The sequence below is a fragment of the Zophobas morio genome, unplaced genomic scaffold (assembly GCF_036711695.1).
Source record: "Zophobas morio isolate AGI-343-1 ecotype UQ-CSIRO unplaced genomic scaffold, CSIRO_AGI_Zmor_V1 ptg000011l, whole genome shotgun sequence".
NCBI lineage: Eukaryota > Metazoa > Arthropoda > Insecta > Coleoptera > Tenebrionidae > Zophobas > Zophobas morio.
This window is the reverse complement of record NW_026972116.1, coordinates 3764206-3790944: the sequence shown is the minus strand read 5'-3', so window position 1 is coordinate 3790944 and position 26739 is coordinate 3764206.

Genomic DNA, 26739 nt, shown 5'->3' with positions numbered 1-26739 from the left:
GGAATACAATACTGTTATTGTTATTAGTATTACACTGCACCTATCCAACTTGATATCCATGTCCTTGCAAAAATGTTGATGACGTCATTACAAAATTTTGTAAAGGGTAAACTCATTTGAAACATACCCGTAGCACGCTTCTTTACATTTACTTTAACATTACATACATATTGTGACGAAATTTCAGGGGTTGACGGTGACGGTCTGCAATTTCGCCGATATCGCGTGGAAGGTGCCGTACCTCAGTGCCAAGCCCTGGACCGACTAGTGTCGCTGAAAAGAAACACATCTGTCCGACCTAGGCTTATGAAGTTATCTTCACGTCACCGGGGTAGTGCCTTAGGTCGGGAGCGGCGGTGGTTCCGCGCCAGATCCCTTTCCAGCACCGGGGTGGCTCTAAAGCAGGAGACACGGATTTCCATCCGGTGGTCTGGTGAGGGCCCGCGGAAACAAGAAATAAAACGGCGGAATTTTTCTAATAACAATCGGGATTTTTATTCCCTGCCACCAGCTACACAGCTAAAATAATTAATCTTACGGTTAATCTTAACAATACAATTTCAGTTCGGTTTAAAACAAGAAAAAAAACCAAAATATCCAGCACGGCCATTCCCTCTTGGACGGCGACTTCCTTTGGGACGGGGTCCTCCTGGTCCTGGGGGCGGCAACCCTGGAAGGGGAAATCGCGCGGGGACAGTAGGGCGACACGGTCCGTGAAAATTCGCTTCATTACAATATCTTTATTTTAACTTCTAGAGGTTCTCATAAAAAAATGAAATTCCCAAAATCAAATTTTATAATTTTTCGGAAAAGCTGGGTATGTTTTATTGCACTCCAGGGGCGAAGGAAGTTCCGTCAAAATAACCTTAGTCCAATTTTTTAACTACGAGGTTGGTAACTGTGTTGCGCGGCAAATTCTTAGTAATTGGAGTTTTAACTCCTTTCTTGTCGTAATATAGAACACATATACCTGCCGGAATAGGAATGTCGAGTTCCAACTACGAGCTTAGTGTCGGTGTCGGCGTAGTGGTCATCGAGACCGGTCTGTACCGAACAAAACAATATGTACATGAAACGCCTCATAAAGTGGTGCTGATTCCGTCTCTTAGCACCCCCAGTATGCTCTAAAAAAATACAACTTACACCCACTGCCAGAATCCAGAGATATCTAATCTAGACCACAATGATCTTCAGGATGCATAAGTGATGTACAACTAACTCTCCGAACTCTGTCAGAGTGCAGAAGTTCCTCGACGAATTATTCTTCGTCGAAGGTATATTGCGATCACGCCATTAGTGTGCGTAGGCGTTGACGGGCAGCGCCTCGTGTTCGCAACGGTAGTAACTAGCGACTCAAGCGACAATCCCGAGAGTACTAAAGGTAACATAACGAACGAAAAACGCGAACTCTGAGATAACCTTAATTAAATATGATGCGATGGTTTCAAATTATAAAAGAACAGTCAGTTAACTGAATATGCATATGTATGTATGTATGTACTACAGTTAGGTACATTTTAACAAACAATATATTGTTGGTAAGTACAGAAATGGTTCCATAAAAATAACACTGATAAATAAACCGATGGTTTTCTACACCTATAATTAGTTATTAACCGATGGAACGGGTAAATGCTCCATAAATGGGACAAAATAATTAATTTCATCTGTTTTTAGCTTGCTTCTGTAGTTGCCTATTATGAAATTTCAATATATAAAATATACTTAATCGCACAAATACTGACAAAAGGTAATCATGGGGGAGATTGCTACATGGATGCTTGTATGTTATTGTTACGAAATACACCCTTACGCCGCCCCAGTACGACGCCTATGGCCGTCGAGAGCTTTCTGGACGTACGCACGGCGCCGGCGCTGATGGGTGAATCATCACTGCTGACGGTGTCGATGGCCGAGCGGCGGGCGCATAAAGACAGGTCTGAAGCCGGTTACCGGAAGTCTCGAAGCGGAGTCGCGATGGATGTTCGTGAAAGATCTCGATTGAAGAAGTATGGGGTTAAATAGAGGCGACCGTCGGGAATGGATCATTCAGCGAGTGGAGATAGTCAAGAGCGTCCAGTGAATTCGCCGGAATAATTTGTGTACATATTCGTTGCAATAGTTAGTAGTGTGATTCGAGTTAAAGAAATAAATTTTTGAGTTTTACCTACGCCGATAATTATTCGCCCGTCAAACGTAACACTGGTGTCAGAAGTGGGATCAATTGTGAAATAAATCGGGATTCGAACTGGTGTTGGTGCTACTAGGGAAGACCGGAACAAAGTGAACTTTCGAGAAATTTCTCTCCCGCGGTAAGAGTGCAATAACCGAATTAGACCTTCATCACTTGACATTGGCTTCGAGAATAGACGTTCGCCAAGACTCTAGAAGTTTCTAGAAGAAAATTTTATGCCGACTACCACAAGAGCGCAAACGGCCAACATGGAGGAACAACTGACACAAATGATGAAAATGTTGAGCGAAAATCAACGAATAATGGAAGAAACTAGAAAAGCAGATCGAAGAATAATGGAAGAAAATAGAAAAGAAGATCGAAGAATAATGGAAGAAAATCAAATAATAATGGAAGAAAATAGAAAAGCCATGCAAACCACACTTTTGAACAGCCGAAGCGAAATCCTCCGAGTCGTGCGAAATGAAGTGGATGAGGTGAGAAATTAAATGGAAAACAAGATCAAGGAGCTCGAAGAAAGGTTGCAAACACCACGACCTACAATTACCACACCTGCGGAAGTCTCGAAGCGAAGTCGCGATGGATGTTCGTGTAAGAGCTCGATCGAAGAAGTATGGGTTTAAATAGAGGCCACCGTCGGGAATGGATCATTCAGCCAGTGGAGACAGTCAAGAGCGTCCAGCGAATTCGCCGGAATAATTTCTGTACATATTCGTTACAATAGTTAGTCGTGTGATTCGAGTTAAAGAAATAAATCTTTGAGTTTTACCTACGCCGATTAATTATTCGTCCGTCAAACGTAACATTATTTAAGCTCGCTGATTTGTAAGTTGTCCACCAACTTGAAGCAAAAGTGTATTATGTGCAAATGAATTAATGAAAGCATTTTATTTTCTAAGAGAAAATTAATGATTTCATATACGTTTTTAATTTATATACATTGACAACGCAGAGCTAAAAATTCATACGTGCGTCCCTGAGTCGACGCACTCTTTTTTTTATGTCATTTTATTCTTGTTAAAATCTTACATAAAAATAGTCTGTGTTTTGGAAATGGCATTCTAAATCATTTTGAGATTGACTCAAAGTCGATTTAAGTTACTTACTCTGCATTTGCAGCAAAAACTTCGATATGAGTGTCCACTAGCTTTCGTTTCTGGGCATGTATGGTCAAAATAATATTTTAGTGTTAATGTTGTGAGCAACGTAGGTGGGGACAGACTCTGCTTTCCCATCAAGGGTCCTTTCATAGGCTCTACTAGGGGTTCAGTTTGTGCTGGGAAAATGGCAGCTTGAGCAGATTCATTCGTGCTCACAGCTGAGGCCATCAAACAGGATGTGACAATATAAGGTGCTTTTTAATGTGGACTAATATTTTCCCCAGTCACTCATGATGAGTTTTTCACACTGTTTAATGCAGTTGGACCACATATTACCTTCACAGCGAGAAAGTGCTTCTGGTTAGAAACATTTGGTTAAATGTTTTGACTTTATCTCTGCTGGTTTCTCTCGAGTGGTGTTTATCATACTACGATTTGCCTGAGCTAAGTTGAGTGTGGTTGTATTGGCAATGTAATGGTGGTGTTTGTAGAACTTCAACTCCCATCTCTCTTAGTTTGTCGCCTACCCGATGTAGTTGTTCCTGCAGATGTAAATTTGATTTAACAAGATTCCAGATGGTCTTATTTTAATTAGGTGAAAATTTAATGTGACGTTTTGTCAGTCAGTTTTGTTACAATTCTTTTTTGAATTAATATTGGTTACCTTTCAGCTACTTGAGGGAAGAAGGAGGCGTTATATAACACAATCACTTTCTTGTCAGTCACTGAGCTTATGGAAGGAATAAGTAGTTTTTCTATTCACGTTTGGAAGACAAGAATTATGAGGATTCCCACCCTATATCAAACACTGAGAAATGCTTGCCTCCATGTTTATTTATTTTTGCATTAATTTTAAGATGGTCATTTATCGATCTTATTACTTCACTTTCGTTTTGATAGATCCACGTTCCGTCTAAATTCATAAATGTAGGTTTTGGCTTTGAATCTAGGTAAAATTGATATATTTTTTCAAAATCTAGCGTTTTTAAGTTGCCAAAATTTTCTGTTGTTTACTTTCTTGTACAGTATTATCCAAAACGCTGTGATGAGCACACTTATGAAATGATAAATAGAGAGCTAATATAGAGAGCTAGTGTATTAGAAATAAGCAAGACAAGCTTACCTGCGATCATCACAGCCTCCCTTTATCTGAAAAGTTTTGGATCATGATGTATTTGTATCCCAAGAATAGACAACACCATGTTTTTTCCTACATTGCAAAATACATATTTTTACCTAATAAAGCGTGGAATACTTATCTAACATATCTAACGTTATCTGTGACAAGTTTACAATGTCACGAACAAATCAACATCACTGGAAAAATCAGAAACTAGAAAATGAGTTTGCTGTTGAAGAAATATGTTGGTTTTAAATCCACTGAATTTACTGTACAAATAGCTGCCACTATATAACGCTGTTTTACCACGGCATCGACAGTCCGAGTGCAGGTAATATTATAATGTTACAACTATTCACAGAGTCATAGAAGTATGATTTGTTCTTTTCTTCGAACATCCCTATGTATAGTATTTGTTACTGCTCAACCACTTAAGTATTTAATACAATACGAAAATTTATGAATATTTTTTAGAAAAAGGCAAAACTCGTTACTGTTTCCTAGCTTTAAAAAAAATTAATATTTTATTGCTGCCACTGTTTGACACAATTGAAGCATTTTAAATCCAGTAGTGTCCGCAGAGAATAACAAATGATATTGATGCATATCTATAATTAAACCTTACATGTATGTTACGAATAAAAACTATTTTACACTGTAACTGCAACTTTGTTGAACGCAGAACCAGTAGGTAGGAGTCCTATTGTTATATGTGAGTTGGAAAACAAGACGGTAGATAGTTATTGAGAAAACTGCCGCGTGGAAATTCTGCTTTAATCTCAAGCCTAGGGGCTTGAAAGTTAGGCTTTGAGGGCAAAGATTTCACCGCCACAACTCTGTAATTAATTATGTAGCAAAATTCGCACATATTTTTTTCCGTTTTGATGAATTTTCATTCACGTTAAATTTATACCAAAGTAGGATGTTGATTAATTCCTATTGCATTTAAAAGAAACCTTTTTAAGGTCCACCACTGCTCTTTTTTCTATATACGTTGTATCAATATCATTTAGACAATTTCACGTGCACAAGTCAGATTTTTTGTGTAACAGGTATGTCACACATTAGTGGAAAGTAGGAAATTAGTTTTCTTTCTCGTTGTTATTTAATATGGCATAATAATAATAACTGAGTTCCCCTTTTGGAATTCCATTAATTAGAACGTCGTTTGAGTGTGAAATTGGGGTGCTATACCTGAAATGTTTGAGCAAGGTATTAGGTTGTATAATATTAATTAGGTCTGTGTCCAGTGTCAATGGCTAAACAAAACCGATTTAATTTTTTGTGCAAACAGACGTAATTTCTTTCGGTTTAATAAAAGTGCGTTAACAAGTTAAATTGACGTGTTTGTTTGCTGTAACAATAAATGTAAAACAGCTATGTTTGCTTTGAACATGCGAAACACCCATGGAATATAAACATCGGGAACGATTTATTATCAGAATATTGACATGAATTGTGGGAGATGACAATAAAAGCTCTAATTGCAAAAACCAGTGATAAATTTTGTGCATGTAGCACGAATTTTAATTTACATACCTCATAACTTACGTGCGTTGCATAACAAAAATCAAATCCGATATAGGAGTGATGTGGTTTTTAATTGCTTCAAAAACCAACAGCTATAAACGAATCGATTAATCTACAGTTTTTTTTTTTTAATTTAGTTAGTCTCGACTTTCAAGTTCCTTCTCGTACTTGCGAAATAGAAGTCATTGCACACACTCTCCAAATTCTTTCATTATTAGACATTCCTTATGTCGACTGAACGTGAAATTGATGTGTTAATTGCATGAGATGATGTCCTCACAATAAAACCGAATGCGAAGATAATTCGATGAGAGCGTCCTAGTTTCGACTCCATTTCGGTATTCCTGTTCGTCAAGCTTTTTCTAGAGTTTTTGGCGTAAACAGGATGAATTCAGAGACGAAAAGTATGTTAATGAAGGCACTTACAAAAGTCGCTTGCGTGCTTTATATCGGGCTATTCTTACACTCACCGCCAACCATTTGCACACACATCTGTTTCGTGTAGGCTCGGATTTTCCTGACCTGTAATTTACGGACTTAAATTATTCTTAGATATTTTTTATCTCAAAGATTGTTGCCTTTGAGTTATTACAAAATTTGTATTCACGGCTCAACGCACCGCCCGACTTCTTAATTTTCAAAAGCTCGAAGATATTTTGCTCTCTAACTTGCAATTAAAATACACGCTCTTGTTAACATCTTATGGAAGCTTGCAGAATATAGATAAGCTGTTGTTATTTTTAATTACACGCTTTTAAAGAAATTTCTTTTATTTGAAAATTTCTTAATACCCATAAGCTTAAAGAACGAGCTGTTTGTCGAGCCAATATTCTCCAGAAGAAACTGTTTGAATCTTAATTGGTCCGGTTCTACCTTCCTCTATCGCGCATTTATTATTCGGGGCCGTTTATTAGACTTTTCGAGGACTTAATTCAATTACAGAAAACAAAGAAGTGTTATAACACAGCTGAAAAGAAACAAAATGTCCATTTGTTTTCCTAAATTTGTCCCTCAAATAAGAAAATTGCTTTATTACGGCTTTATAGCGGCTGGCTTTGAAAGCCTTGAAGAAAGCTTTGTTTTATGAAAACTAAGTTAAAGAAGAGCAGTCGAACGGGAGCTTAAGTTTAATACTCTTCGTCTTTAGCGCACTCTAGGTAAAACATTTCAGACTTGCAAGCCATAAAATGCCACGACCTCAATGTCTTGATGCGAACGATGTCATTAATGTGAAGAAATGCAGTCTTTCTGCAATTTAGAACAAAACTTTGTGAAAAACGAACAGTTTTCAGCGCACTCTCCTTATCCGGAACTATCAGAAAGCTGCAGCCACATACAATATGCAAGAACCGTTACTGCACCACACAAACTGCTCAAGAAGAAAAACATTTTACTTTGTAAGAAAAGATTAAGTGAATATCATACAACTATCGTTTAAAATTCAATAAAGTTGTAAAAAGCGATGAAATTTTATAATGATTATTTTGCAGTTCGATCGTCTATTTCACCACAAATGAATTATCAAGGGCGTTAATTTTTTCTGTTTAGAATTTCCTTATTCTCTGCATTCAGGGACAACGTACCGCAACAGCAATAATTCAAGTCCTAAATTTGTCCTCGAGAATTTAACGGACAATGATATATTTTCTAAAGAAGCAAAAAGTTTCATTGCAAAGTGTGAAAATTCCATGCCTGTCACGTACGAAATTTAATTTAAAAAGTAAAACGTTCAGATCTGAATTTCAGGAAGTTTTCCAATGTCTTCGAAATGAGAAATGATTCTGAAAGAGATAATCGTTTTCAGATGGCGTTTGTAGATGGATGAACATTTTATTATCCTTTTTTCAAATCCCATCTCCATTAGCAAGCGCGTTTCCAAATAACTTTTTGCCTGCGTTCAGACGAAACAAAAATCATAATATTCTGTTGTTGAAATGGCAGTTATAACTTCCATTTTAATGAATTAATAAATCTGTATTGCTCGTATGTAATCTTCGTAAATAACGTTTTTGAATATAAAGATATGTATATACTGACAAAATGGATAATAATTTTATTTCTCAGCATAATTTCGCCGTAGTAAAAACTTCTCCTACAATAAAACATCTAACAGAAACAACAGGAAATGTATCTCATGATTTATAGTCAATTTAATATGTATTAAACCTTTCTTTTCACAGAGAATTGTGTTTTAAAACCACCGGTCTATTTTGTTGTTTGTCCTGATTCAAAGCAACTCGTAAAATGTATCGGACGACTTAAGGATTCATTTATTCGATTTTGTGGGAAACCAATTTTTATAAATGGCATAAACAAGGACAACAGAACTAATCGTAGATTTGCGAACGTTGGTAAACACACATATGTTAGGGTGATTTGTAATGGACTTGACTGGATAATAGCTTCGTTAAACAAACGTCAATAACTGGGAACAACCATTGAGATTTCGCTGTTCCGCCTATTATTACCACAAAACGGATAACAATCACTCATAACATCTCCAATGAGGTCTCGTACAATCTTAATGTCACCCAATTACAGTAAAAGCGGTTGCAGAAAATTTATCCAATTAACGTGAGACGTAATAATTGGATCAAGTCATATTTTATGTGTGACAACCTCTCTTTATAACCTACCGAATGATCTAGGAAAGTAACGAACGAATTTTATGTCAGCTTGTTCAAACATTTGTCTGCTATGTTATTCACTGCAAAGCGGTAAATTCTCACAACTGTGCAGTGAAGTAGATTTACTTAAAAAAAAATAATCGTACGTTACACAATTTACTGAAATTGTGTAATTGTAGATATTGACCTACGCAGATTTTAATAACTGCTCTAAAGAATTTTAAACGTGAACTTATGTTCCCCAGCAGCGTGATCCGATGCATGTCAAGGTTTTTTTCAAACACATTCCGTTGATGAGAAAAAATAAAAAAATAGCCGTTCGTAAAGTGAATCCTACCATAGTGGTGAGCAATTACATAAAACCACTTGTTAAAACGTCAGGTGATTTTAAGCCACTGAGCTTGATAACATGTTGGCAACGCTTTGACGTTTGATGACTCAAAGTCACGTCAAAGTCATTTAATAGATTCTCTATTAACTAACCTTGAAGTCACGTCAAATTATTTTAAAAAGACGGCGCAGCGTTTCTATTTGAAAACATTGTGAAACCAGGAACCATAATTTTGTTCAAAAAACAAACAAAAAATACAATAATCAAATGTTACCGAAAAATTTAAATGTGCATATCCTGCATTGTCCAGTATGAACAAAAGTTACGGCCCACGAAAATTTTTTCAGTACAAAACCTTAACAGTAACTGTAACATTTCCACTTTACTTGTCCATCACACAGTTTACCGTGCTCACTTTTCACACCAACTAATGAGATAGTGCCATTCTCTTATGCTATTATTAACCAGTTCATTTTCCTGCAGTGTTCGAAAAATCAGAACAATTCTGTTTCAATACAAATCCGGTGAACCTTCCGAAAATCGTAAACATTTGCCACGGAAGAAGTCACAGTCAATGGTTTACGAACTTTGAATTTAAAGAAGATTTGAATTTTTATATATTAGAGAAAAATCGTCACAATGAGTATACGTTGTACAAGATTTATTTCATTTTGCTACAGAAAACCTTAATTGTGCAGTCAGTGTTCGGACTCCACAAAGGGTTATTAAATCCGTGGATTATAATAATAAAAAAATTGGTCGAAGGTTATTTCGACAGAACTTCTCTCGCTCCAGAAACGTAAATAACACGTCTCGAGGGTGTAAATTCCAAGGGGGCACGGTCTGAACAAATGCGGCAACATGAAATATATTTAAAGCAGATAATATGTATTACAACGTATTCTTAATTCCAAGTATTTGTTTAACTTTAATTGTTTTGTTTATGTTTAAGCTTCGAAAGAATTCGACCATTAGCACGTCATATCGTATCAGTACCAGCATTTAACTACGTAACGGTGGCATTAAATGCATGTATATGTATTAAAAGAAACTGATATTTAATTGATTTTGTCGTTTCAACACAGGAGAGAATACCAATTAATTAAGTAAGCATACTCGTTTTTTTTTGCCCAAAAAATATACCTTGATAATAGCAAGATAGTACAAGAACCAAATAAATTGACTAATTCATTAATTTTTTTGAGTCACCCTGTATATGCAAATCCAAAAAATATGAATGGAATGATAAATCACCAGTACAGACTCATCATATTTATTCGGCAAACTTTTGAGCTGACGTCATCAATTTTTTGGAGGGGATAAGTAAATATATTTTGATTAAAAATCATCATAATTGTAAACCATCTGCAAAATTTCAAAGCTTTCGGTTTTGCAGATTCCAAATTAAATTGCAAAATGTTGTTTCATTACTTTGATTTTTTTTTCAAAATTCTGGACGTTTCGGGTAAAAACTCAATTCAGAGTCATAAACTACATGTATAAGACTATGTTGTTTTATACAATTTAAAACCTATTTACTATGTACAATTTTGAAGTGACGTCATCACATTAGTGGTGGGGATGATTAGACAAATTTTGGTTAACATTTTACCATCTACATGATATTTCTAATATAAATACAAGATCTGACAATTGGCCCGTATTTTCGGATAGAGTCTAATAAAAATCCCGGGCGACAGACAGACGAACAGACAGACAGACAGACGGACAGACAGATGGACAATCAGACGGAAACGGGAGACCTATTTCTTCGTCCTCTTGGGGCCATGAAAGGTCGAGAAAATGTAAAAGTGGAGAGTCGGTCGACGGACTCGATTACAATACTTCCGTTGCTTAAGCTCGGGAAGTAAAAAATATAAATAAAAAAATTACATTTTTGATGTGTTTATACAATTATTTGAAGATGTGTCATTTATTTAATTAGATAAGACGTGGGTATACGAACGTGGTGTACCGATAAGAAGATGGCTACGGGAGAGTGATAGCAGAGGTATATAGTAGAGACTATCACAAGACCATGAAAGTTCAATTGTTCAAGGAATGGGTGGAAACACAGTTAAATTTATCAACTAATTTTATTAATAGTAATGTTGCCATGATATACAATCCGACTTATCATTCGGTGTTGACTGAACAATTGGCTCGTCTGTCGTGGAATACATCAATATTAAAATTTTGGCTTATTATGCAAAAAAAAAATTATTTTGGGGATGATTTAACAAAAAATTCTTCGAAGTTTATTTAGACAGAACTTCTCTCGCTTAAAATATATTTAAAGCAGATAACATACGGGAAAAAATGGCCCCTCAGCAGAAATAATAAGCATTCTTCCGATGTATAAACAAGCACTTGAAATTGCTTGCCTACACGTCGGAAAAATGTCACATAGAAATTTGTTTGATTTGAATGAGTTTGCCGCTTCAAACGAGTGGACTAAAATTATTGATGCAGCCACAGTCGAAGAGAATGTTCTGAATATTATTACGATTATAATTTTTATTTAATAATGACCAGCGTATTCTCACCTTTTCGAGAAAATAGGGTGATTCGTTTTTAATTTGATCAATAAAAAATTTGTTATGACGTCATAAACATAAATAAAACACAGGACGAGAGAAAAAGAGAAAAAAAAACGATAGCCCAGGTTTGGCATCGAACCCAGGACCGCCGGTCTGCGTTCCGATCTGTTACGCCCTGAGTCTCGATCGGGACATCCTACGCTAGTAGTAAACCCTTATTATAACTGAGTGAATGCTTTTGCGAAAACTTAAAGCAAAGTCGTATACCATACGTATAGGAGTGTATTCTTGTATAACATTTAAATTATATAAACATAGAATTGTTTATAATGGCGTCATCAAATTGTTGGTGAGGATGATTAGCAAAATTTTGGTTAGGATTTAACCATCTACATGATATTTTTAATATACACACAGAATTTGACAACAATCGGTCCAGCAGTTTCGGAGATTACGTGTCTAATAAGAATGGATACAGACACCGGACAGACAGACAGACAGGCAGATGAAAACGGGAGACTATTTTTTTCATACTGTAGGGGGTCATCAAACGTCGAGGAAACATAACAGTGGTCATTCGTCCGATGGACTCGATTATTATATGTACTTCCTTAGCTTAGGCTTAGGAAGTAAAAACAACTGTGGAACATTACATGCTGCTTTATAATTAACTCGAAAATATGAGAGAATATATGAAGCAGTCTTCCAAAAAATTTGAATTAACACTTGTCGATGGAAGCCTTGGCTAAATATAACGGATGATCAAAAAGTTTTCAGATTAGAATTGGCCACCTTTAATAAAGCTTATGTATGACTTTTTCAGTTTAATCAAAAATATGACAAACATTTCCATGGTCAACTCTAATCTGAAAACTTTTTGCTCATTACTCATTATTCTTTATATACACTACAGATGTGAACATCAAGCATAAACCGATGCGAAAATATCGTCAAGGATGATTAGCAGAGAATGATGGGTAATACCAAAGTAATAGTATATTGTACGTCAAGATAGTGAGACGTATAGACCGAACGAGATTACAGTAGCACACTACAAAACATAGATTTTGAAAAATTTGCAATTTATTAAAAGTAATAATATAACATTGCTTACACCTAATTAGGCTTTAAGGTTTGCTGTCATTATTTTTGGACGTTTAAAAGTTGATTTGTAATGAGATTTGTAAAATTTCAAATTTTCATTTAATTTATATTAATTTATTTTAAAAAATGTACCTATCTGACAGTGCACTATGTACGCATTGTGAGGGGCAGTTATTATGTCAGTAGCATTTTTAAATTCTTTGTGAACCTAATGTAAAAAATATGGTAATTGTTAATTTTCATTTGCAGGCATTACATACCCTTAATCTTTTTTGAGGCAGAGTAGCCTTATAATTCCCATTTGACGCATCAAAAATCATTCATAATCTGTCACATTACGGCAGGATTTCAAATTATGGCACGATTTCAGATTATGGCAAGAATTATTTCTTGTGTTTCTTAAGAATAAAGTAAAGCAGCTAGATATTTTGCACTAATTTCTATTTATATAAAATAGACAATTTGAGTTTCCGGTAATTGTAACTCCAGAGGTGGCTCTTTTGATGGTAGATTCGCTTCTTGTCGGATTAAAAGTATAGTTCTAATCGGTGATACAACTCTAACTGATGATTCAACTGTTTCCGCAATTCCAACCGATGATCCAAGTGTACGAACAACTTTCTTTTTATTTTCTATGGAATCTGTCATATATCCTTTTGCAACAGCATCACTTTTCCAGTCGCCGTGTATTTTTAGGGTCCTAATATCGGCACCACTATCCGCAAGAATTGTGTAGTAAAGTAAACAATTTTTTTTTATTTGTTTTGCAATTGTCGCTATTCTCTCCTCATTTAGTCTAGTGATTCAATGTACTCCGCCCTCTGCATATCCTACTTCCACACACTTGTTGTGTCTGTGAGTTTGTTTACAAAATATACTATTTCGCTGAGACATATGAAGTCGTGGATAAACAAATAAAACAGTGTATATTTATTTCGGAGATTCTTCTGGAAATTGTTATCTCCATTTTATTGCTGTATCATACAAGTACTTAAGTTTTGTCTATGACATATGACATTGATTGATGTATCATAATAATAACAATGAAAAACTTAAATTGTTTTGAAGCACACGGATAAGTGCAATGCAATACATAATATTCTCACATTGTCGGGAAAATGGGGTGCCTTTTTTGTTTTGATAAGGGAAAACAATTTCAACGGTGTAGGATTCGTATCCGAGACTTCCATTTGGAACCTAGCTTACGAAGTCGTGTGTTATGTGGTAAAAGAAAAGACACTTAAACAATAACAATAATAATAATTATAAACAAAAGCAGGGCGGATTCACAAAACAGAGGTATGGGAGTATAATATTCTATGAAATTTAACTAATGTTAATTGTATAAAATTTTGAGCGGATGTCATCACGTTCTTGGTCGGGATGATTTGAAAAAAAATGTGTAGCGTTTTACCATCTACGTGATATTCCTAATATACATACAAAATTTGACAACAATCGCTCCAGTAGTTTAGGAGATTATTTGTCTAATGAAATTCCGGACAGACGACAGACAGACGACAGACAGATGAAAACGGGAGACTTATTTCTTCGTGCTCTAGGGGTCATGAAATGTCGAGAAAACGTAAAATTACAGAATCGACCGACGGATTCGATTACAATGCTTCCTTCGCTTAAGCTCGGAAAGTAATAATAAAAATGATTAGCGGATTTGGAAAAGTGGGGTCAGAAAAAGTGTGCGCCGTTTAACATTTATTGAATTCGATTTTTTTGACACATCTACATTTCCTATAGTGAGCGAGTTGTTACTCACAAAATAAGGACACATGTAATATTTCCGAATACCTAACACACATTGATAAAGTGTGTTTAATTTTTTCTTTTGTACTTATTATGTTTAATCTGTTAGTCATTCCTCCTTAAACCTTTTAATGTGGGCATTAATTCGTTAAACATCACACTTTGTTTCGTTCTTTATCGCTATTGGCTCGAATTAATATTCAGAAATCTGCAGTTTTAAAACTTCCCACACCAAGATTATTGTGGGAAAGATTTATTCCGTTCATATTCATAAATATGGACCGCTAGAACTGGGTGGCTATACAAAATATTTTCTTACGTATTATTAATATAAAAATGTTAGTTGCACTGTTCTTTATTTCAGTTTTACGGTTGTCTCATTTCTACTCTTCCACCATTTTTTATTACTTAACCTGGTTTTTGACCGACATCATCGAGAATTTCGAAAAACACGGCCCGCCACTGATTAAAGAATCAATTTATATCGATTGACAATAAAAAGCTACTCAGGAAACAAACGCCGCGTCAATTTTATCACTTATTTATTATTTGTGATCAGTATCTGTGGACTTTTAGTCTTTCATCAAGTGATTGGACATCATGTTTATACCGTGTAACTACTTCGTTTTACGTTTCAATAAATGGATTCTTTACTACCATTTCTCTTTCATTACCTACTTTTATTAATGAAATAAAACAGCAATGAAACAATACTTAGTTTTATTTTTGTAATAACTAATAATAATTATTATTAGTTATTACAAACAACAATTTTAACAATGTAGTAACCGATCGATCGTTTTGGAAAATTGTTGATTATAATCAACAATTTTCCAAAACGATCGATCGGTTACTACATTGTTAAAATTGTTTTAATAAAATTTTAATCTAAAAACACAGTTTAAAATATTATCTTTTATTTAGCATTTCTGAAAAACGGAAAACTGTTTTGTTAGGAGTTGTTCGCGCATTTTGACAAAAATTGTGACGGTACTGTTTTCTCATTGGTTACTGGTTTATCCAGTTTTGTAAGGAAGTCGGAATTATGTGTAGGGCATGAGATTTAACTCAATCAATAGATTAACAAAAAGTGTGTATGAAACACCAGTGCGATTGAATTCAGAAAAACATGAGAAGGCGGGCTGTTAGTAAAAGAAAAGATAAATAAAGTGAGAAGACTGCCCAAGACAGGAAAATATGGAGGGAAAATACAGATCAAAAACTTAAGTTTGTTCTCTATGAGTGTAACGACTGAAGGGTATATGATCAAATAATTTATAAGAGATTGAACTCGAAACGTGATTGAAGAAAAAAAAAAAGAAGAAAAAATTGCTTACAGTTAGATATGGTACGATTGGGTTAGATACAAAAAATGGAATAAATGGAAATCGACGTATTCAATTTTCATTATGGCAATATTACAAAAATTCATGATTAAACGACGGTGACAAACCTAAATGGCTGCCCTTTAGCTTTGAAAAGTTGCTAAGAACTATTAGGGAAGAGCAATGTGATATGTTCACGTAAAAGAAATATGAACATAATAAAACATTTTGCTGTTTTAGCAAAATTTCATGTTTGGCAAGATAAAACACTTTTGTAAAACACACGCTGAAAAAACACATAAAAATTGCAAATTCTAAGCGATAAATGACACATCTATAGAACTTCTGACTTATGCTACTTTTGTTAATCCCTGTTTGCTAAAATTCAGATGTTTAAAGTAAATAATCATCGTATGGATATGTTTGTAGTGAGTTTTTCCATATACAAATTTTCTGATGACGTCATAAACATTCTAGCAAGGACGTATATCAATCTGAGCAAGTCCAGTCTAATACAATTAATAACAGTACTGTTTGAAAATAGTTAATCTAGGACAATCTTGAAACTTTGACTATCACCACATTTCTACTACATATCACCAGAATTGAATTAAAAGAAACATATGAACTCATAATTTAAAGAAAGTACGGAGAAAAATTTACGATAAAACCTACATTGGCAATGTCCAGCGCCAAGTTATGACCTCAAGCAAGGCAAAGTGTCACAATAAGAGTAGAAACTCTGATAGCGTTATAAATTCTACGGTAGCTTGTAGCAATAGAGTGGTTATCAGTGGCATTTTTCTCCATTTGAGGTTTAATAGTATCGAGGGATGATTTAGTTAGGATGAGTTGTGGCATATCCGTAGCTTTCAGATATGTCGTAGGTTAAGTTTAGTGCTGCCACCATCCTAAGCGATCTGCTGCTGCACACTACATTGATTTATTATGAACCCAAAACTACCGCAAACACAAATCAAACCCTTTGATTTATAGATCTAATAACGTATATCTTCATTACGTCAAAGAAGTACGCGTTTGCCGTCACTGCGACTTCTACTTAAGTATTTCATTACAGTCTCGGTTGCAGACATATACGTCGTGACGCGGCGGCCAAACGTGACGATACTGTAAGCACTGATTCGTTAGAAAAATTTGTTTGCCTCTGCTTTCACACACTTGACAGGTATTTTCTGCTTGAAATGCTTATTCAGGATGAATGAGCTCGAGAGACTTAAATGAATTTGAATGTATGCAGATAGTAATTTATAAAAAACATAAATAAATAAACTGTATGTACCAAGTTTCTTACTAAGTAAAAATATTGGCTGATTTTTTAAATTTCTGCCCTAGTTACTCATGACGCATGTCAGCATGAAACCTGTTGCGTAACTAGAACTTGAAGGGTGTATTTTGGGTTGCCCAACAGCTAAGGTCGTAGCATCCTATAGAGATCATTCAGTAGGGACAACTCGTGTCGACGCTTTTGATCTTTCTGACCCGAATTTTAAACCGTCATCGGTGGTTGTTGCCTAAACTATTTCTAGATGTCGCCACCCAATTTAAAAAGTATCACAATCGCAAAAAAATTAAAAATAGTGTAAAAACAATAACATTTTGTAATTGATCTTAGAAACCACACAGTCTATTATAAAAGTAATAAATTAAGTGTCCTACAACAGCGATGTCGTGCTGAAATTAAGATTTGGCCCCGCTTCTCTGATGACGATTTTGTGTTTTATTAATTTATTTTCCATGTCTTGATGGCTGTAAAATTCAACGTTATTAGAAAACGCTATACACATTTTTTTTTTACAAAAAACTAAATAGTAAACAATGGTCCCATCAAAACATGAAGAATGTTTTTTGAACGTCTCTGTGAAAATTACATTTAACTGAAATAATTGCACAGAAAGATCAGCCTTAAACCATCAAAATCAATGCAACTGAACTGCCAAATTTCAAATATCTCCCGTTAAAGGCACCGGATAACCAAACTACTGCAGTTCAATGTTCCAATGCGTAAGAAAGAGAAGTATCTTGCATTGCGCGCCCTCATACGGTCACAAGACAAACGACCACCCATGAAAACGGGTCAGTAAAAATAGCGAGTTGTCCCTACTGATTGATCGCGATACTGTGGTCGTAGCAATAGTCCATATAAATATAACCTAACTTCTTCTTTGTCGTTTTGGATCTTTGGACGTGTCTTTTCGTTAGTCCTATCAGTTTTCTCGTCTTTTACTAAAAATGTATCTTTTTGGAAACTACATTGTCGGTTGTGAGTGAATCAAGGGTATTGGAAGACTTTTCAACTTCAATAAAAGACGAACATAAAAAGTTCAGGTTGGAATCTTACTTCTACCGTGTGCGAGACTGTGGATAACGTTAGATAAGTTATGTCACATACATCTTTCAGACAGCAATTGTAAGAAAATTGTTAGGAAGGGCCTGCGGCTGTTTCTCTATAAAATGCAAGTGTTTCAAAAACTTCAACAACTGGATTATGAGAACAGGGAGACTTGGACAATAATCTTCTCGGTATAAGCTTCTTTAGTGATGGCTGTTGAAGCTTGGTTTCATTTGTAAGGGTACATGAATTCACAAAACAGGGAAATGTGGGGTGAACAAAATCCTCATGATTTTCATGTAAGGCCTCTGAAAATGAAGAAAAAAATGGTGTTTGGGTTGTTGTTTCAAGGAGATGCTTGAATGGACCCTTTTTTTTGAACAGTCATCTGTTCCAACACTTCCTTCTTTTAAAAAGAATACAGTACAATAATTTTTGCACAATGTCAGTGGCAAGACTATAAACTATTGATGGCATCTCTGTTAAGTCAAAGCAGAATTTTGCTTAACCGCCAAAAAACTTCAAAATGTAAGCGTTCTTCGTTAAAAGAATGTGGCCCTTGGGCGTACGCGAGTTAATGAAAGTCTTACAATCACAAATTTTAATGTAAGAAAGCTAAAAGCTACCATGTTTACAAATGTCTCAAAACAATTAACTTGACCTAACCTTTTTTTGGTTTTTCACTAAATCATGTTGTCGCTTGTGTTATTGGGAGAAATTGGGACGTTACTGGATTTTAAACGTACAGCTTGACTAATAAGACAGAGAAGACAGACAGACGGAAATGAGATACCTACTTTTTTGTACTCTAGGTGCCATGAAGCGTCGAGAAAATACGACAGCAACCATTCGTCGAATGGACCATATTGCAATAAGTAAGCCTTTGCCTTACACTTGGAAAGTAAAAATTATGTACTGTAGTGGAGCTTTCAAAGCGCTCCGCTAGTACCCTCTCGAGGGCGCTGTCCTCGCCAGCGCCAGTATCAATCCCACCATGCTCACCCCCCACTGGAACGCACCCCACCTGAGCTGCGTCACTACGCAGGTACTCCCACGCAACTCAACCCTGCCTATGTAAGGCCCAACGCGGCCACTTTTCAGCCAGATGGAGCTCCACCATTTCCACCTTAAGGGCTGCACTGGCTAAGTCCCCTTCTGGTGATCACCAGGGCTGCACTGTTTTACGGTCCCCTGCGCTGCTTCGAGATCATCACCAGGGCTGCACTGTTTTCGGTCCCCTGTGCCGCTTCGAGATTATCACCAGGGCTGCACTGTTTTACGGCCCCCTGCGCTGCTTCGAGATTATCACCAGGGCTGCACTGTGTTACGGTCCCCTGCGCTGCTTCGAGATTATCACCAGGGCTGCACTGTTTTACGGTCCCCTGCGCCGCTTCCACGACATTATCACCAGGGCTGCTCTGTTTTACGGCCCCCTGCGCCGCTTCCACGACGTCATCTCCAGGTGTGCACTGTTTTACGGTCCCCTGTGCCGCATCGCCGACGTCGCCATCTCCAGGGTCGCACTGTCCAGGTCCGTGTGCCACATCGCCGACGACGTTATCTCCAGGCTCGCACTGTCTAGGTCCCCTGTGCCGCATCGCCGACGTCTTCATCAGGGTTGCACTGTCCAAGTCCCCTGTGTCACATACACCGCCGCCGTCATCCCCTACGACGCTCCGAGTCCTAAGAGCCGCCACCGTCGCCGACGAGAATTGCCGCCACTTCGAGAACCCATACCCATACTTTTGATTTGTATTACTCTTATTAATAATAAACCGCTGAGCTACCACAGTACAAAATACACAGGAACGTTCTACCTGCAGTCTTAAAATTTTTCTATTCAGCGAGCCTGATGCGACAAATTCGGTGTATTACAAAACACATAAATTTTTGCACTTATTGTGTAATAATTAATAAACTATGGATACAAATCCACAGTTTCACGCCATATTCAAAGCTGTAATTCATAAGATTTAACAATTTTTATCTTATTTACACCAAGCCATCCGAACTCAGTTGTCGAAACATGGCTGATCGAATATTGGATGCCATGTTGTTATTAACTCATCAGTCATCACACAGGAAATCTTCATATTCCATGTTCACCGCTTGTATTACTAAACGAGTCGTATTCAAAATAAGTAACAGGCGCACTTGATACACATCAACATGGATTGTTTTGAATTTTCCCGATAAAACTTTTTTTAACTGGTTAGAGCTTGTCATGTGCAAAATTAACATTAAGTTAATGTAATTTGGCACATGTTTCTGAAAATAATCCTACATTTTCTTCACGAATAGGTACTCAAATAGTGAATTTCTGTAAAAATTAAAATCTTAATTAACTAAATTATTTTTATGAAACAGTAAACATCAATGTCAAGTAGCGTGTAAGCTCTTTCAACGAAAATCAGACTTTATATTGTTTTAATACTTGTTTACTTAATCGTAAGGCGGTCCATTCGAAGAATGGCAATTTCACATTTTCTCGAAGTTTCATATAAAGATGTAGATGTCTCTTACGGCTGTCTATCGTTTGTCGTATCATTTTAGTAAACAAATAATCTACAAAATTACTGGATAGTTTGTTTTATACTTTTAGATTTACTTCAGAATATCGTGTAAATGGTCAAACGCGCAGCAAAATTTGTTGTCGATTCCCTCCAAAAATACCACAATGTGTTTTAAAAAATGTTGCTCACTCAATCTTATCTAAAATCGTTGTTATAGTTATAGTATAGTAATTGAGTCTATCGCGTGAGTTGCCAGTTTCATGTTTTCTCGACGTTTCATGAACCCTAGAGTACGAAAAAAGTGGTTTGTTAACCGTTTCCCTCTATCTGACGTCTGTTAATCTGTTTGCCTGTCTATCGTCTATGTTCATTTTTATTAGACAAATAATCTCCGAAATTACTGGTCCGATTGTTGTCAAATTTTGTACGTAAGTATATTAAGAACATCATGTAGATAGTAAGACGCTAACCAAAATTCCATCAAGAATTTGATGACGTCCCCTCAATTTATTCATTTTAGGAAATATTATTAAAATATTATACAATAACATATTCCTGTATTTGTGGTTTATAAATTCGCATTGAGTTGTTACCCAAGGCATCAAAATGTTCACAAAAGAATTCAAACTAGACAATAACCGTTTATAAGCGCCAGCGTACACATGCCGAGACCGTGGCGTAGGGAGTAGAAGTGACGACCTTAAGTTGGAGTACAAAAACATATGTGCGCAGATGCGTGAATTGTGGCGCGCTCGATTCCCCTTGATGTACTTTCTTTTTGATTTTTAACACTGTCAATGCTGTGATCTATATATTTTTTATGTATATATTGGTTATCACAAATAAAATGTCACAAAATCAAATTGCATAACTTTTCAAAGTAGCAAGATGTGTTGGATTACACTTTAAGGACCAGGGGAAGTTCTGCCGAAATAACAATCGACCAATTTTAATCTAGCGTTGTTTCTCACTTTGCGTACGTACGTTTTTGCAAAAAAATTAAAACTTTACTTTCTTTTAATCTTAGTAACCAGTGCTTTGAAATTCTGCACGCTTTTATAATGAAGGTTATAATGAACATGAGAAATGAAATCTGAATATACCTGTGGAATTGTTGGTTTAGAATATTTAATACGTTTTTTTTAATAATGATTTCTTTTTTTGGGGCTGTTTATTCTTTATTTTTGTATTCTTATAAATCTCATTTGAAATGAGCAGAGCAGTGTTTTCTTTATACACAGATATTTTTTGCAATTGTTTATAAAAGTGTATTAAAAATAAATGAACTAAGGAATTATTATTTCATATTCTTAAAATTCTAGGGTCACACAGCTATCCAAATTAATATACTGTATACTTGTTCCGACTGAAAAGTTGGTGATGTCTTCGGAGAACTTTATTAGAAAATCTTGTTCGAAACATTGAAGCACCTTCGTTATCTGCAATTTAATAATTCACCATTATTTTTGTAATATATTTATAGGAGCTTTTATGAAAGAATATAATTATCAGAATCAAATTTTATAATATAAATATCTAAGAAATTTGGTTTGATTTTGTTTTAGGGGCGAGGAAAATTCCGACTAAATAACTACTTTTTGTATGTAATGATGGTTTTGTTAAGAATAATAATAATGGCAGAATAAATTGATCTAAATGAAGAATGAATCTGCTTTAGCAATCTCTATAAAAATGCCGTGATACTGAATGAAATTTTTTCTTAATTTTCATCGATTTACGCCAGAAGCGAAGCACTATACTGTAAATATTTTTCCCAATAAATCCCCTACATAAAATTGAGAACGTTACACGCACTTCAGGGAAAGAGACTGCTCCGCTATCAGACAGTTTAAGGCTCGTAATTAAATTAATTACTTATAAATCACTTTTTTAAATGGTACGTTAACTCAGTTGTTGCTTATCCTACTGCAACAAATGTTTGAGACAAATTTGACACGCAAATTTCTGATGCCAGTTGCAAATACTGTAAAAGATTTTCTATAAAAAATAAGAATGAGGGGTACGTGAGACTTGCTTTGTATTAATTTAACAACAACAATTAGTCCCTTCAAATATTGCTTGGAAGCATCAATTTGTTGTGCATACCGCATGCAATGTTTTCACCACACTCATCCTTCGGAATCCCCAAACTCAACCATGTTTATTTAGATCGTTCCGGCGCGTAAGGCCCTCTTATCACGCCTGGAAAACATAGGTGAATGACGTAAAAGGCATTTTCAACGTGACAGTTTGTGTATAGGCACGTGCAAAGCATCGTCAAGTTGGTAAATAACTAGACAGAATAATAGGGCCAACTCACGTCTGTGTGATGTAGACATAGGGTGTAAACACAAACAGAAGTTGCGCTCGAAGGAGAAGTGGTTGCATAAGATTAATCAAAGCTCGCTCAGTCTGAATCATTAACACCCCACATACCGAGTTAGCAAGTTATAATAAAATAAAGCTCATCCGGCGGGGTGGCTTGTCAGAAGGCCACGGTTATCATTAATCAGTACAGAACTGAACCGGCCGGCAGCTGCTAATTCAGATTGGGGTGTAAATTCGAGCAGGTTCGCGGCGAAGCTGTCCGATCGTTGTGGTTGCCGGCGGCTGTCACCCTCGGGGTCATGCGGACACCCAGCATTGCGGACTCGTGATGGATAGTCGTTCACTTTTATCTCTGGCTAGTTCAGGCTTTAAATGCGTACGACACGGCAGAAAATGTGACTATGAATATCGGTAATTCGTACTAAATAGATAACGTGTATTAAGCAGACCAAACTTTGTGCTGCCATTACTGATACGTCGAATTGTGCTTGAATGGTAGCGGACTGCTGAAAACTAATTTATTATTACTCCTATTAAAAAGCGCGAAACACATACAATACTGCTACAGAATTTGACCTTAAATATTTTTCTAAGTTTACAATGGCAGGTTTTATTTTAGCTTGAAAAATGTACCACTTTCAAATGGCATTAGTACCTTTCTCAATCTCTTGGGTCACCTAAGGTTTCCACAAAACATTGGCGCCAGCCGCACATGTTTTTTCAATGCGGTGTTTGGTATCATAAAATTTTATGACGTACATCCCGTGTTGCCTTTGGTGCCTAAACACAATTCTCGACCTAGTTTATATTGTGTAAAATGTGTCGACTCACGGTGTACAGCAGTTAAGGGAGGTAATAAATTAAATTCTTCTGGTAAAGTTGATTATACAGTGAGTACTGAACCTATCGACAATTTCTTAACAAATTTTTAGTAGGAGTAATAAATAAGTAACATTTAACACTGTTGCTTAGTAATTTATATTTACGAACTATTGTGTTATCACTTTATTACGAATGTGATGTAACTGATATAGCAGAAGGTTCGGTATCTAGATTTACGAATTAGAGAACAAAACGATGTGTCGTGCTATGTTCATTATCATAAACACATTTCGAACTATGTAGAGTAAGAACGGGTTGTGATACAGGGCACAGGGGAACGTGCCCTTGTAAAAGCTTAAATTTATTTATTACAATTATTAGTAAAATCGAAGAATAGGCATAAAACATAAAATATACAAATTTTCCATCTGCATTGAAATAAATTAAACTTACTTAAATCGACTTTTGTGCTCACCCGCCAGTTGCCCCACAAAAGCTTTTGATGCATGCGCACTGGCACACTGTTTGTAGCGCTAGGTTTTAACTAAGGTATATATTAAAGAGTTTACTTTAGCTGCAGTGTGGAGGTGAGCAGTGTTTTTATGTACCGTAAAATACCCTCATTCTAGCACAGGATCTCTAATGTTTATATACCGTTCCCAATGTCATTTTGTAGTGGCCGGATGAAGAAATAGAACCGTCATTAAACTGGAAACAGAATTTTACATTGGTGAAGTTTAATAGATGAAAGAAAAAATATTGTTTGTGCATTTTAATAATTATTGTATTTTGAAACGTCTAAATACTTTTTGAGACTAACAGATAAACACACACGAACACTATTAAGAAAATCAATTATATAAAATGCTATACATAGTACCATTCCAGAACAATGACAACACCATAAGAATATTTTACGAGAAAATTAGAAAAGTAACCAAAATCAAATGAAACAGTGGAAAATAAAGTTACATTAAGGAACAAACAATTTACAGTGTATAGTTTTATTGAAATAATAAACAAATAAAATGTGTAGGTACAGAACTTTACAAAATAAAAATAAGTCTGGATTATCAAAATATAGGTAAAGAGTCATGCTGTGCGAAGATCTCATTGGGAGTTTTCTTAACAAAATTTCGTGATTACGGCATCTACTTTTTGGTAGCGATAAGGAAGTTCCTTTGGCTAAGTACAGAGTAATACGAATAACAAGAATAAGAAAGTAGTTTGATGCAATCAATAAACTAGGAGCTGCTGACTTTCTCTAAAATTTAATTTTCGGCCTTGAATGCCACTACTCTGTGGACTCTTTAGTCTCCAGCGTCTCTACTACAGGAGCTAAACAGTATTAGAAACAGTTAGTTGTATATAGTACGGTCCCGTCTGTTTCGTTTTAATTGGACCACCCTGTATATAATTAGGAACATTGTTTATATTATATTTAATTAATCAATTATGTTGTTAATATGACGCTTGTCTACGTCTAGTTACTAGACATTCATAAATGGTACATTATGAAAACAAAGGAGGTTTATTCAACTGAAACAACAAATAATAACCAACAACCTAAAAACATGACAGGAACAAAGGCCGTTTATGTTGATGAGCATAATAGTACCAAATATGGTCGGCTTATTGTTGCACTTATATTGTGTCATCATCATCATCACTGACACAAATGTTTGAGATCGAAATTTCGCCATTCACGGTAAGCTGGCATGCCGTTATGGTTATAGGTTGCGTTTAAGTACGAAATTTCATGTGTGCTAATAGAAAGACCTACTGGGTCAGTTACTAGAATAGTGTCTCGTCATTTTGCGACTTATTATGGAGATCGTTTCCCACTATATCGCCAAGTTTACGTTGACTATTATTTTAACCATTTTAACCTTAATCTCACTTATTTCTCTTAATTACCCAAAATATGAAGTTCCATATACTTTACTGGCTAATGAAGCATGCTGTAATAGTATATTAAAAACAAGTTTTATACGATCTTTTATTATTGCACGAGGTTAAGTTTAGAGAACAAGCCGTAGGCGAGTTTTCTACGTCTGACTTAGAAAGAGTAGTTTTTACACTGCTTCTACTTCCCGAACATAAGCTAACGGTAACCACATTTTGGTTAATCATCCCTACCACTAAAGTGATGAGGTCATCTCCAAAATTTACAAAAGCATTTTTTTAAATTTTATAAAATAAGATACTCCTCCACTTGGTGTATGAATCCGTGTCGAGTTTTCACCCTAACATCCAGATTTTTGGAAAAAAAATCAAAATTTTATGACAATTTAATTCTGAAACTGCAAAACCGATTGCTCTGAGATCTTGCAAACGTTTTAAGATTATCGTAATCATGGTAAATCATTAATCAAAATTTATTTGTTTATCCCCTTCTAAAAATTTGATGATGTCATCTCAAAATTTTGACGAATAAATCCTCTCTAAAATATGCAAAATAATGTCATGAAGATAAATATTTTAGAATTCTTTCATTGCTCGTTTCGTTCTCTCGAATCATACGATAGTGGTAGTTGGAGACGGGGGGGCATTATTCTGCCATAGGGAAAAGTGATTAAACTGAGACAAATGGGGAATATTGCTGTTCTAGCAGGAGATGGTTCCCTGGCTCCAACGAGAACTCCAAACGAGGAGTTCGTGGGTGACCATCAGTGTAACCATATAAAATAATTAATCTAGTCTAAAATTTTATTTGAGGGTTTAGAATGGGGGGTTTCTGAGAAACTGGGTTATCGACGTGACACTTTAATGGCGGAGGCGTCTTCTTTCGGGTCCCCTGTAGATTTTAATTAATTTTATGTGGTACCTATGAATCGAGCACGAGTTCAGAAACGAGAAACTTTTGAAATAGAAAACGGGACAGAGTAATAATAATTCACAATTGTTCGAGTAGAAAGACTGCGTTCTTCAGTTTTTTCGGCCATTTTGAATTGGAATCAAAATTACCTGGACACAGCTGGAAATTTGGTGGACTCGGCTGATATCCAACTTCAGGAACTGCACGACCGATCCAGTTTAATTTCTATTAATTCACCCAAGTATAATTCGGAAACTCAAATTTTTCAAATAGACT